Raw genomic sequence first — 12,572 nt, forward strand, 5'->3', positions numbered from 1 at the left:
ATGGCTTTGACTGTCACAGGCATTACCTTTGGATAAAACAATGTCCTGGGCAGAGGGAGCTGTCTCTAGAGTGTCTCTGTTTAGAGCCCAGATACATTTCCCAGAAGCCCCAAGCAAACGTCTCATGTTTCATGTCTTGGGTCTATTCCTAACCTAGTGGTTTAGCCAGAGAAATGAGATGACTGTGATCAGTTTAGATTTATCAGGAGAATCAGGGTCCCCCTGCTGGAGCCAGAGAGGAGGGGGTTAGAGTCCCTTGAAGCACGTGGATGCGTGGGGGAGTGGATAACTGAAAAAAGGCCAGGTAATGTTGGAAAGAGGAAATGTGCTATGACTGGGGAAGGAGGAGATGGGTACTGGGTTGACAACCAACCAAGGGCTACTCACACACACTTCCCAACAAAAGGCCTTCATTTCAAGAAGGGCAATAGACCATCTCATCTCATCACAGATCTCCTGCAGGGAAGCCTGAAGGTCCAAACACTCTCTTTTCCTTCAACGGATTAGCCATCCCTGAAGCTGACCTCGAAAATGTTTGGTTTGATTTTAGGAAAATAATTTGAACTGCAGCTTTTGACTGGGCGGATGGTCACTGATGCTTAATTACAGTGTAGGACGGGAACAATTGTGTGACTATGAAATAAGTACCGGATTGATATTGTTGTTGGCTTTATTTGATTGAAATACCAAATGTTTTTCAGGCTTGTAAGTTTCATGAGTTAAGGTCACCTTTGTAGCTCATACCCCTAAACAAATACAGGAAACTCTGAAATCTAACACTTTGCCAATCCAGTTGTTGAAATCTCATGATTTTTGCCAGTATTGTGTACTATGGTTCTTCTGTTTAGACACTGGATGCATTTTACAGTAAACAATGAAAAAACAACCAGACTTCTTGACAACATTCCTGGAAGACCTAGTGAACTGCTAAAAGCTACTTTTAAAAGTGTTTTAAGAGAATTTGTTCCTTGATACAGATTCCTATAGTTAGAGTATGCATTAAAAGAACCTTCTGTCCTCATTTATTTATGAATGCTACTAAAAAAAAGTTAAAAGGCAGAACGACGTGGTGGGTCAAAGCACAGACTCTGAATTTCAATTGCCTGAGTTTAAATCTTAGTTATGCCACTAACTAGCTGTGTGACCTTAGGTCAGTTACTTAACCTCTTTATGTTTCAGTTTCCTCATATGTAAAGTGAAGATAAGAATATCGATACTCTACCTCTCTGGGCTGTTGTGAATATTAAATGTCCTTAAATAGAATGGTGCTTGGCCTTGAGTAAGCCCTCTTTAAGTTTTAACACATTTGCATGCTTTTATCTGCCTTTCATGAGGCAGGCCCTGTATTCACTTTATCTCTAATCCTCAAAGCAATCCTGAAAGATTATAGTATTGCAAATACCAAGAGCTAACAATAGCTAACATTAATTGAGCACCGACTATGACTCTACCAGGCACTATTTGGGGTACCAAGCAGGCCAAGCAGGTATCATCTCATTGAAGGCTCACAATAACTCCCAGAAATAGGATTTCCCCTTTTTACAGCTAAGGAAACTGAGATGTGAAACTGCGCAGAGAAATCAATTAGAAAAAATACTTTGATGTTTTTAGATGTGGAGAACTAACCCCAGGGCATGGCCAAGGAGCATCATTAGGAAAGAGAGAGAGAGCTGAACTGCTCTATAAAATGAAGTTGAAAAAAATTTCAAATATCCAGGAATTGCCAAGGAGAGGACTTAGAATGAATGGCAGTGAGCTAGGATCTGTAACAGAGTGAGGGGCTGAGGGACGATGAAGAAATTTGGCAGAAGGAAGGTTCTCTGTGATAATAATGACTTGTGATTTTTAAGAACAGAAATATTTAAAATTTAGTTTTAAGTAACCTACTTTTCTATGATGTAACATTTCCTTTATTATTGCCTATTTGTTGTTGTTAAAGTCTATTACCCACTACTCTTTAATATGTGATATTTAGGGGAAATTGTGGGGAAAAAAAAAAGGAGGCATTGTCCTGAAACATCAGCATGAAGTACAGAGGAAATAAAAATCAGCTATAAAAGAAAAAACACGGGCTTCCCTGGTGGCGCAGTGGTTGAGAATCCGCCTGCCGATGCAGGGGACACGGGTTCGTGCCCCGGTCCGGGAAGATCCCACATGCTGCAGAGCAGCTGGGCCCGTGAGCCATGGCTGCTGAGCCTGCGCGTCCGGAGCCTGTGGTCCGCAACGGGAGAGGCCACAGCAGTGAGAGGCCCACGTACCGCAAAAAAAAAAGAAAAAACACATCAAGAATTCAGTGTAAGTAGACCATCTGAATGAGATATGCCTAAAAGGAATATAACCCACCCAGTAAACCTTGAAGGTACTGAAGAGAGGGTCAGTGGGTGTATCATTGCAGGGTTGGGGCTTGAAGCATTTCTACTTCAATATTGAGAAGTGTTACAGAGGCCAGGTGACTTGGGGCTGTCCATTTGGCTGACTCCTGGGTTATTTGGAGGAACACACTATGTTGTAGCAAGAAGAGACTTTAGTAACACATACCTAGTCCAGAATCTTCCTTTGACAGATTTGGAGACCAAGACCAGAGAAGAAAGCGATTTGCCCAGCTCCAAACAAAGAGAGACAGAGGAGAGACCAGAAGGACCAGATCTCTTGAGTGGGAGCCTACGGACAGTCCCCTCTGCCCCTGCCTCTTTCATAAGAGACGATTCTTTGCTTTGAGGATGCTCTGGGAAAGTCCTACTGATTTAGAACTCTGCAATGGGCCGATTGGCTTAGCATCTGGGAAATTCTGAATCACATCGAATGGAATGTTTTGTTTACTTCCGCCCCACAGTGCTAAAGGGGAGAAAGCGTTCTTTTTTCTTCCTCCAGTTAATTTGCTGAAAGCAGTAAATAATTTCCCAGTTCATCTGGTCTCACTTGCAACCAGTGTCTTCCTCTGGCCATCTATTTGCTAGTTTCAGAGAAAGAATATCATCTGGAATATTTTACTTCTTTTCAGAAGGTAGCAAAGAAAAGGAAAAAGGCCTCTTCCTAACTCTTCTCTTAGTAAACCTGCCATGTCTACTACTAGTGGCAAATTGTAACATAGAAGTCCCACCTAGGGCAGTCAGTCCAGCCAGGAATAGATGTGTATTGAGATTGTTAAACCAGATTGTTAAACCAGGACCTTTAGCAATCATTTAGTTCCATCTATCAGAAGCCCTTTATTAAACCAAACTAAAGTCAACACCCAGTAAATAAAAAACCAATAAAACTGGAGCTCCCCAGGTTGAAGTTAGGGGTTGAGAACATTTTAATCTCCTCTTTGCCCTGGAGTAGCAGTCCCCGAGACAGCTCCCTATCGAGTTAGTAATTCAATAACTGTTACCAAGCTTGTCCAACTTATTCTCTCGATACATAGTGACACTCACGTTTCAGAGTGACCTTCCTAAGGTCCTACGGCTAATGAGTAGCGGGCCTGGAATTGAGCTCAGTCCATTGACTCTCCTGTAACTCACTTAAGTGGTAAATGGTCTTTTGACTTCTTTCTCACCTGGAACTAAGGTCTCCTTGGAGACAGAGAGTGATGGGATGAGGCTGGACAGGCACTAGGTTACTGTGTCCTGTAAGCAGGGAAAATTCAGTGAGGTAGGGGCAGAGGAAACTATGGTTGGACCTGACTGATCTAAACTTAATGCATATAAACATGCGAAGAAGGCACACAGAAATTTATTTAGTGTAATTATCAAGACTTGAGATTCTGTGTCATCTGCCCTTTTCTCCTTACGTAGGTCCCAATGCTATCCCAGGATGGCTTGCAGTCCTGAGGAAATGATAGGAAATCATGCTGCACTGGTTATTCTTTTTGTAAAAATGTGATGGCGGGAGATATTTACCAGGCCATGCAAGGGAAAGGGAATTAACTTTGATCGAATGCTGAGTCACAGTGAGCTAGCTGTGGAACCTTAAGCCAGTTACTTCATCCCACTACTTCAGTCACCTCTCTCACAAGGTGGGAATGAGAGGGAAGTGAGATACTACACATAGAGACCTTGGCACAGTGCCTGGTATAGTAAGCATGAAGTAGTAGTAAGTATTATTACTATTATGTAAGTAGCTTAATAATAACGCTCCTTACAGTAACCCTGTGGAGCTTATCATTATCAAAGTCCTCATTTTCCAGTTGAAGAAACTGAGGTCTGGAGAGTTTAAATGCCTTGTCCAAAGTCACACAGTTAGGAAACGGGGAGAAAATGGATGTAAAACCAGGACAACCTGACTCCAATGCCCATTTGCTTTCTATTACAAAGACCCCTCATAAATTTTTACTTGGGTTTAATTTCTTGGGGGAAATGTTTCTGCCAAGGAAGGCATAGTCATCTGACATGTAATTTGGGCATCCCCCTTTTTCTTTTTGGACTGGAAAACTTGAAACCAAATTTATTGCCCAAGTATAATTGTCTAGCTCTGAAAGAATTTATCCCTTCCTTCTGTTGACATGGACTCTTATTTTCTGTGGCCTGGTTTTTATTTACTTTTTGTTTTAAACAGAGTACTGTATTTCTTTGGGGGTATGTCTTTTTGAAAACTGTCCAGGTTATCAGAAACAAGTGGAAATGCAAACTTAAATATTTGAGGGATGTAGGAGGTGGTACGAGGTATAAAAAGGATAAACCTAGGTGTCTGAAATCTAGAAACATAAATTGAGGACAAAAACATACACATAGAAAATGAAAAGACAGTAAATAAATTCCAAGTGATAGAGATATGAAGAGAAAATACAAGAGAGTTCTGAAGAAAAGGAGAGATTTCTAAATGGGAGGGTGATAAATTGAAACTCCAAAATTTGGGCTTAGAGTTCTAGAAAACAAGTATGTCACAGTGGAATCCCAAAGCTGGAAGACTCTTGCTCCTCTAAGAAAGTTAAATGAATTGTTTGCTTACTAATTTATTCAACAAACTTTATTTATCTCTCCTGTACTAGTGTCTGTGTATGTGCCAGGCAGTGAGTCCAACAGGCAAAGGTCTTTGCTCTTGTAGAATTTAAAGTCTAGTTTGTCAAGAAAAACTTTTTTAGTCCTACCATGTCCTACTTCTAGGAGAAAGCAAAGAGCAGGAGGTATTGATACAGAACAGTCTAGTCTGAACTTCAAGTGTTCATCCATTTGCCAGCCCATTTAATTAAAAAGCAAATTTTCAGTATATCATTTTAAGCTGTTATGGCTCCAGTTAGGGTCAACCCAGGCCAGTCACTACACTGAGTGAAAGATGTATTCATTTTAATGTCTTTCTTTTATTGGGGAAAATTAATCATTCAGGCTCGAGTACATTGAAACTGCCCAAGAGTCTATGTAAATCTTATTAAAAGGACACTAGGGTGATTTCTTTAGTGGTAAGCAACCCACCTCAGCGCTCTCTGCCAGCAACTTTGCTATTTGAATCATGGGATCTTTTTAAGGTCAGTGTGAATTAATGAGCAATTGTTTTCTCTTAGGGCCGTCAACTTCCTTAGGAGCTAATTCTTATTCCATCCATCATTTTGATTTCAGAGAATCAATTGGAATAACAATTGAATAACAACTGAAAATTTGGAAAGGGGAATTTTTACATTTGCCTCCAAAATCTTTTCCTTTATCCAGCAACAAAAAAGTACACCTTTTCTGGGGGGAGAGTTCCATTATTCATTTTTGGAGTAATGAATATTTACTCTAGTATGCAGCACAATCTAGTCCAGCAGGATGACACCAAGCTAAGAAAGGGGAGACCTGAGCTGCAGTCCAAACGACACCACTCAGTGAGTTTCAGTTTCTCGTTTGTGAGGTGGGGATGATATTCACAACAAAATAATATGAAAGCAAAGTACAAAACAATGTTTTAGAGTTTTTGCCTTGCTAGAATGCATCTACTCTTTTTCTAGTATACAAAATCTCTTCTGGGAACTAGCCATTCCTCTATCTGGCACAGAGCATGTGACACAGACCTAGCAAATCAGAACACGATACTTATAAAATAACCACAGAGATTTGGATCAGGGATGGGCAAATTATCCAAATTGGTTGAATCAGAAATGAATTCTGGGAGTTAATATGGGAGCTACTGGTGGTACTCTGTTCTCTTGAAATAAACCCAGGAGGATGTGGGCCTGTAGCTAGTCTCTAAATAGTGGAGAGTAAGAAGGACGTCCCTTCAGGAAAAGGAGAATTGAGTACTCAAGGTCATGGTGCCCTGATGGTGTGGTTCGAGTCCCTGGAACAGCCTAGGTCTAAAGGCGTGCCATTCCTGAATTTTCACTTAGGTGAACTGATAAATCCCCCATTTTCACTAAAGCTGTTTGAATCAGATTATATTTTTAAAAAAATTCGTAAAACATATATGAACCTTTTACTTATTAAGCCATTGAAAGGTAACTATTAATGGCATGACTGATACCAATCTGGTAGTAAGGAAGGAATATGATAACACAGACTTTCTTACCTTACTAGGAAGAACACCACCAGATATTTTCAAACATTCAGAACAGAAGAGATAATACAGTCATCCACTGGTATTCACGGGGAACTGGTTTCAGGACCTGCTGCAGATACCAAAATCCACAGATGCTCAAGTCACATAGTTGGCTCTCCATATCTGTGGGTTCTGCATCCATGGATTCAACCAGCCAGGGACTGTAAATATAGTACTACATGATCCTGCAGTTTGTTGAGTCCATGGATACAGAATCTGAGGATAAGGAGGGCAGACAGTAATCTATGAAATTTAAAAAGATGTTATTTGAAGAAAGAAAAGGGGAAAACACCATCATTAAAGACCAAAGGCTTTGCCTTAGTGACCTATTTTAAGTCTTTTAAGTTTTATTTTTGTAAGCATCATTTTCATTATATATTATTAGGTTTTTAATTAACTTTATTTTTTTCCAGTGTTTTTGAGATATAGCTGACATATAACATTGGGTAAGTTTAGGGTGTAAAATGTGATGATTTTGATATATGTGTATATTGTGAAATGATTACTGCAGCAGGGTTTGTTAACATCTCAGTCACATCACATAATTACAGTCTCTTTTTCTTTTTAACATCTTTATTGGAGTATAATTGCTTTACAGTGTTGTGTTAGTTTCTGCTGTATAACAAAGTGAACCAGCTATATGCATACATATATCACCATATCCCCTCCCTTCGTCTCCCTCCCACCCTCCCTATCCCTCCCCTCTAGGTGCTCACAAAGCACCAAGCAGATCTCCCTGTGCTATGCGGCTGCTTCCCACTAGCTATCTATTTTACATTTGGTAGTGTGTATATGTCAATGCTACTCTCTCACTTTGCCCCAGCTTCCCCTTCCCCCTCCCTGTGCCCTCAAGTGCATTCTCTACGTCTCCATCTTTATTCCTGTCCTGCCCCTAGGTTCATCAGAACCATTGTTTTTTAGATTCCATATATATGTGTTAGCATACGGTACTTGCTTTCCTCTTTCTGACTGACTTCACTCTGTATGACAGACTATAGGTCCATCCGCTTCACTACAAATAACTCAATTTCATTTATTTTTATGGCTGAGTAATATTCCATTGTATATATGTGCCACATCTTCTTTATCCATTCATTTGTTGATGGACACTTCAGTTGCTTCCATGTCCTGGCTATTGTAAATAGAGCTGCAGTGAACATTGTGGTACATGACTCTTTTTGAATTATGGTTTTCTCAGGGTATATGCCCAGTAATGGGTGCTGGGTCGTATGGTAGTTCTATTTTTAGTTTTTTTTCAGGAAACTCCATACTGTTCTCCATAGTGGCTGTATCAATTTACATTCCCAACAACAGTGCAGGGGGGTTCCCTTTTCTCCACACCCTCTCCAGCATTTATTGTTTGTCGATTTTTTGATGATGGCCGTTCTGACTGGTATGAGATGATATCTCACTGTAGTTTTGATTTGCATTTCTCTAATGTTTAGTGATGTTGAGCATCTTTTCATGTGTTTGATGGCAATCTGTATCTGTTCTTTGGAGAAATGTCTGTTTAGGTCTTCTGCCCATTTTTGGATTGGGTTGTTTGTTTTTTTGATATTGAGCTACATGAGCTGCATGTAAATTTTGGAGATTAATCCTTTGTTAGTTGCTTCACTTGCAAATACTTTCTCCCATTCTGAGGGTTGTCTTTTTGTCTTGTTTATGGTTTCCTTTGCTGTGTAAAAGCTTTAAGTTCCATTAGGTCCCATTTGTTTAATTTTGGTTTTTATTTCCATTTCTCTAGGAGATGGGTCAAAAAGGATCTTGAGGTGATTTATGTCATAGCGTGTTCTGCCTATGTTTTCCTCTAAGAGTTTGATAGTGTCTGGCCTTACAATTAGGTCTTTAATGTATTTTGAGTTTATTTTTGTGTATGGTGTTAGGGAGTGTTCTAATTTCATTCTTTTGTATGTAGCTGTCCAGTTTTCCCAGCACCACTTTTTGAAGGGGCTGTCTTTTCTCCACTGTATATTCTTGCCTCCTTTATCAAAGGTAAGATGACCATATGTGCATGGGTTTATCTCTGGGGTTTCTATCCAGTTCCATTGATCTACAGTTCTGTTTTTGTGCCAGTAGCATACTGTCTTGATTACTGTAGCTTTGTAGTGTAGTCTGAGGTCAGGGAGCCTGATTCCTCCAGCTCCGTTTTTCTTTCTCAAGATTACTTTTGTTATTTGGGGTCTTTTGTGTTTACATACAAATTGTGAAATTTTTTGTTCTAGTTCTGTGAACAATGCCACTGGTAGTTTGACAGGGTTGTCATTTTCACAATGTTGATACTTCCAATCCAAAAACATGGTATATCTCTCCATCTGCCTTTATCACCATTAATTTCTTTCATCAGTGTCTTACAGTTTTCTGCATACTGGTCTTTTGTCTCCTTAGGTAGGTTTATTCGTAGACATTTTATTCTTTTTGTTGCAATGGTAAATGGGAGTGTTTCCTTAATTTCTCTTTCAGATTTTTCATCATTAGTGTATAGAAAGCAAGAGATTTCTGTGCATTAATTTTGTATCCTGTCACTTTACCAAATTCATTGGTTAGCTCTAGTAGTTTGCTGGTAACATCTTTGGGATTCTCTGTGTATAGTATCATGTTATCTGCAAACAGTGACAGTTTTACTTCTTCTTTTCCAACTTGGATTCCTTTTATTTCATTTTCTTCTCTGATTGCTGTGGCTAAAACTTCTAAAACTATGTTGAATAATAGTGGTGAGAATGGACAACCTTGTATTGTTCCTGAATTTAGAGGAAACGGTTTCAATTTTTCACCATTGAGGACGATGTTGGCCGTGGGTTTGCCATATATGGCCTTTATTATTTTAAGGTAAGTTCCCTCTATGCCTACTTTCTGGAGGGTTTTTATCATAAATGGGTGTTGAATTTTGTCAAAAGCTTTTTCTGCATCTATTGAGATTATCATATGGTTTTTATCTTTCAATTTGTTAATATGGTATATAACATTGACTGATTTACTTATATTGAAGAATCCTTGCATTCCTGGGATAAGCCCCACTTGATCATGGTGTGTGATCCTTTTAATGTGCTGTTGGATTCTGTTTGCTAGTATTTTGTTGAGGATTTTTGCACCTATGTTCATCAGTGATATTGGCCTGTAGTTTTCTTTCTTTGTGACATCTTTGTCTGGTTTTGATATCAGGGTGATGGTGGCCTCATAGAATGAGATTGGGAGTGTTCCTCCCTCTGCTATATTTTGGAAGAGTTTGAGAAGGATTAGTGTTAGCTCTTCTCTAAATTTTTGATAGAATTCGCCTGTGAAACCATCTCGTCCTGGACTTTTGTTTGTTGGAAGATTTTGAATCACAGTCTCAATTTCAGTGCTTGTGATTGGTCTGTTTATATTTTCTATTTCTTCCTGGTTCAGTCTCCGAAGGTTGTGTTTTTCTAAGAATTTGTCCATTTCTTCCAGGTTGTCCATTTTATTGGCACATAGTTGCTTGTAGCAATCTCTCATGATCCTTTGTATTTCTGCAGTGACAGTTGTTACTTCTCCTTTTTCATTTCTAATTCTGTGGAATTGAGTGTTTTCCCATTTTTTCTTGATGAGTCTGGCTAATGGTTTATCAATCTTGTTTATCTTCTCAAAGAATAAGCTTTTAGTTTTATTGTTCTTTGCTATCGTTTCCTTCATTTCTTTTTCATTTCTGATCTGATCTTTATGATTTATTTCCTTCTGCTGATTTTGGTGTTTTTCTTTCTTCTTTCTCAAATTGCTTTAGATGTAAGGTTAGGTTGTTTATTAGAGATGTTTCTTGGTGTAGGATTGTATTGCTATAAAATTCCCTCTTAGAACAGCTTTTGCTGCATCCCATAGGTTTTGGGTCATCGTGTTTTCACTGTCATTTGTTTCGAGGTATTTTTTGATTTCCTCTCTGATTTCTTCAGTGATCTCTTGGTTATTTAGTAGTGTATTGTTTAGCCTCCATGTGTTTGTATTTTTCACAGTTTTTTTTTCCTGTAATTGATATCTAGTCTCATAGCATTGTGCTCAGAAAAGATACTTGATATGATTTCAATTTTCTTAAATTTACCAAAGCTTGATTTGTGACCCAAGATAGGATCTATCCTGGAGAATATTCCATGAGCCCTTGAGAAGAAAGTGTATTCTGTTGTTTTTGGATGGAATGCCATATAAATATCAATTAAGTCCATCTTGTTTAATGTATCATTTAAAGCTTGTATTTCCTAATTAATTTTCATTTTGAATGATCTGTCCATTAGTGAAAGTGGGGTGTTAATGTCCCCTACCATGATTGTGTTACTGTCGATTTCCCCTTTTATGGCTGTTAGTATTTGCCTTATGTATTGAGGTGCTCCTATGTTGGGTGCATAAATATTTTCAATTGTTATATCTTCTTCTTGGATTGATCCCTTGATCATTATGTAGTTTCCTTCTTTGTCTCTTGTAATAGTCTTTATTTTAAACTCTATTTCGTCTGAAATGAGAATTGCACTCCAGGTTTCTTTTGATTTCCATTTGCTTGGAATATCTTTTCCATCCCCTCACTTTCAGTCTGTATGTGTCCCTAGGTCTGAAATAGGTCTCTTGTAGGCAGCATATTTATGGGTCTTGTTTTTGTATCCATTCAGCCAATCTATATATTTTGTTTGGAGCATTTAATCCATTTACATTTAAGGTAATTCTTGATATGTATGTTCCTATTACCATTTTCTTAATTGTTTTGGATTTGATAATGTAGGTGTTTTCCTTCTCATGTGTTTCCTGCCTAGAGAATTTCCTTTAGCATTTGTTGTAAAGCTCATTTGGTGGTGCTGAATTCACTTAGCTTTTGCTTGTCTGTAACAGTTTTAATTTCTCTGTTGAATCTGAATTAGATTGTTGTTGGGTAGAGTAATATTGGTTTTAGGTTTTTCCCTTTCATCACTTTAAATATGTCGTGCCACTCCCTTCTGGCTTGCAGAGTTTCTGCTGACAGATCAGCTGTTAACCTTATGGGGATTCCCTTGTATGTTATTTGTTGCTTTTCCCTTGCTGCTTTTAATATTTTTTCTTTGTATTTAATTTTTGATAGCTTGATTAATATGTGCCTTGGTATGTTTCTCCTTGGATTTATCCTGTATGGGACTCTCTGCCCTTCCTGGACTTGATTGACTATTTCCTTTCCCATATTAGGGAAGTTTTTGACAATAATCTCTTCCAATATTTTCTCAGTCCCTTTCTTTTTCTCTTCTTCTTCTGGGACCCCTATAATTTGAAAGTTGGTGCATTTAATGTTGTCCCACAGGTCTCTGAGACTGTCCTCTATTCTTTCCATTCCTTTTTTCATTATTCTCCTCGTTGGTAGTCATTTCCAGTATTTTATCTTCCAGGTCGCTTATCCGTTCTTCTGCCTCAGTTATTCTGCTATTGATCCCTTCTAGAGAATTTTTACTTTCACTTATTGTGTTGTTCTTCATAGTTTGTTTGCTCTTCAGTTCTTCTATGTCCTTGTTAAACATTTCTTTTATTTTCTCCATTCATTTTCCAAGATTTTGGACATCTTTACTGTCATTACTCTGAATTCTTTTTCTGGTAGACTGCCTATTTCCTCTTCATATGTTTGGTCTGGTGGGTTTTTACTTTGCTACTTCATCTGCTGCATATTTCTCTGTCTTCTCATTTTGCTTAACTTACTGTGTTTGGGGTCTCCTTTTCACAGGCTGCAGGTTTGTAGTTCCTGTTGTTTTCGGTGTCTGCCCCCAGTGGGTAGGGTTGGTTCAGTGAGTTGTGTAGGCTTCCTGGTGGATGGGACTGGTGCCTGTGTTCTGGTGGATGAGGCTTGATCTTGTCTTTATGGTAGGCAGGGCCGCGTCTGGTGGTATGTTTTGGGATGTCTGTGAACTTAAGATTTTAGGCAGCCTGTCTGCTAATGGGTGGGGTTGTGTTCCTGCCTTGCTAGTTGTTTGGCATGGGGTGTCCAGCACTGGAGCTTGCTGGTTCTTGAATGGAGCTGGGTCTTAGCGTTAAGACAGAGGTCTCTGGGAGAGCTCTCACTGATTGATATTACGTGGTGCCAGGAGTTCGCTGGTAGTCCAATGTCCTGAACTCGGCTTTCCCACCTCAGA

General features: G+C 39.0%; 1 protein-coding gene across 1 annotated transcript in view; it reads left to right on the forward strand.

Moving 5' to 3' along the window:
* The window catches only part of SGIP1 (SH3GL interacting endocytic adaptor 1), a 207,200-nt gene that overhangs the window by 33,551 nt on the left and 161,077 nt on the right, over window positions 1-12,572 (forward strand). The gene's annotated exons all lie outside the window — the stretch shown is intronic.

Source organism: Stenella coeruleoalba (assembly GCF_951394435.1).
Source record: "Stenella coeruleoalba genome assembly, chromosome: 1".
NCBI lineage: Eukaryota > Metazoa > Chordata > Mammalia > Artiodactyla > Delphinidae > Stenella > Stenella coeruleoalba.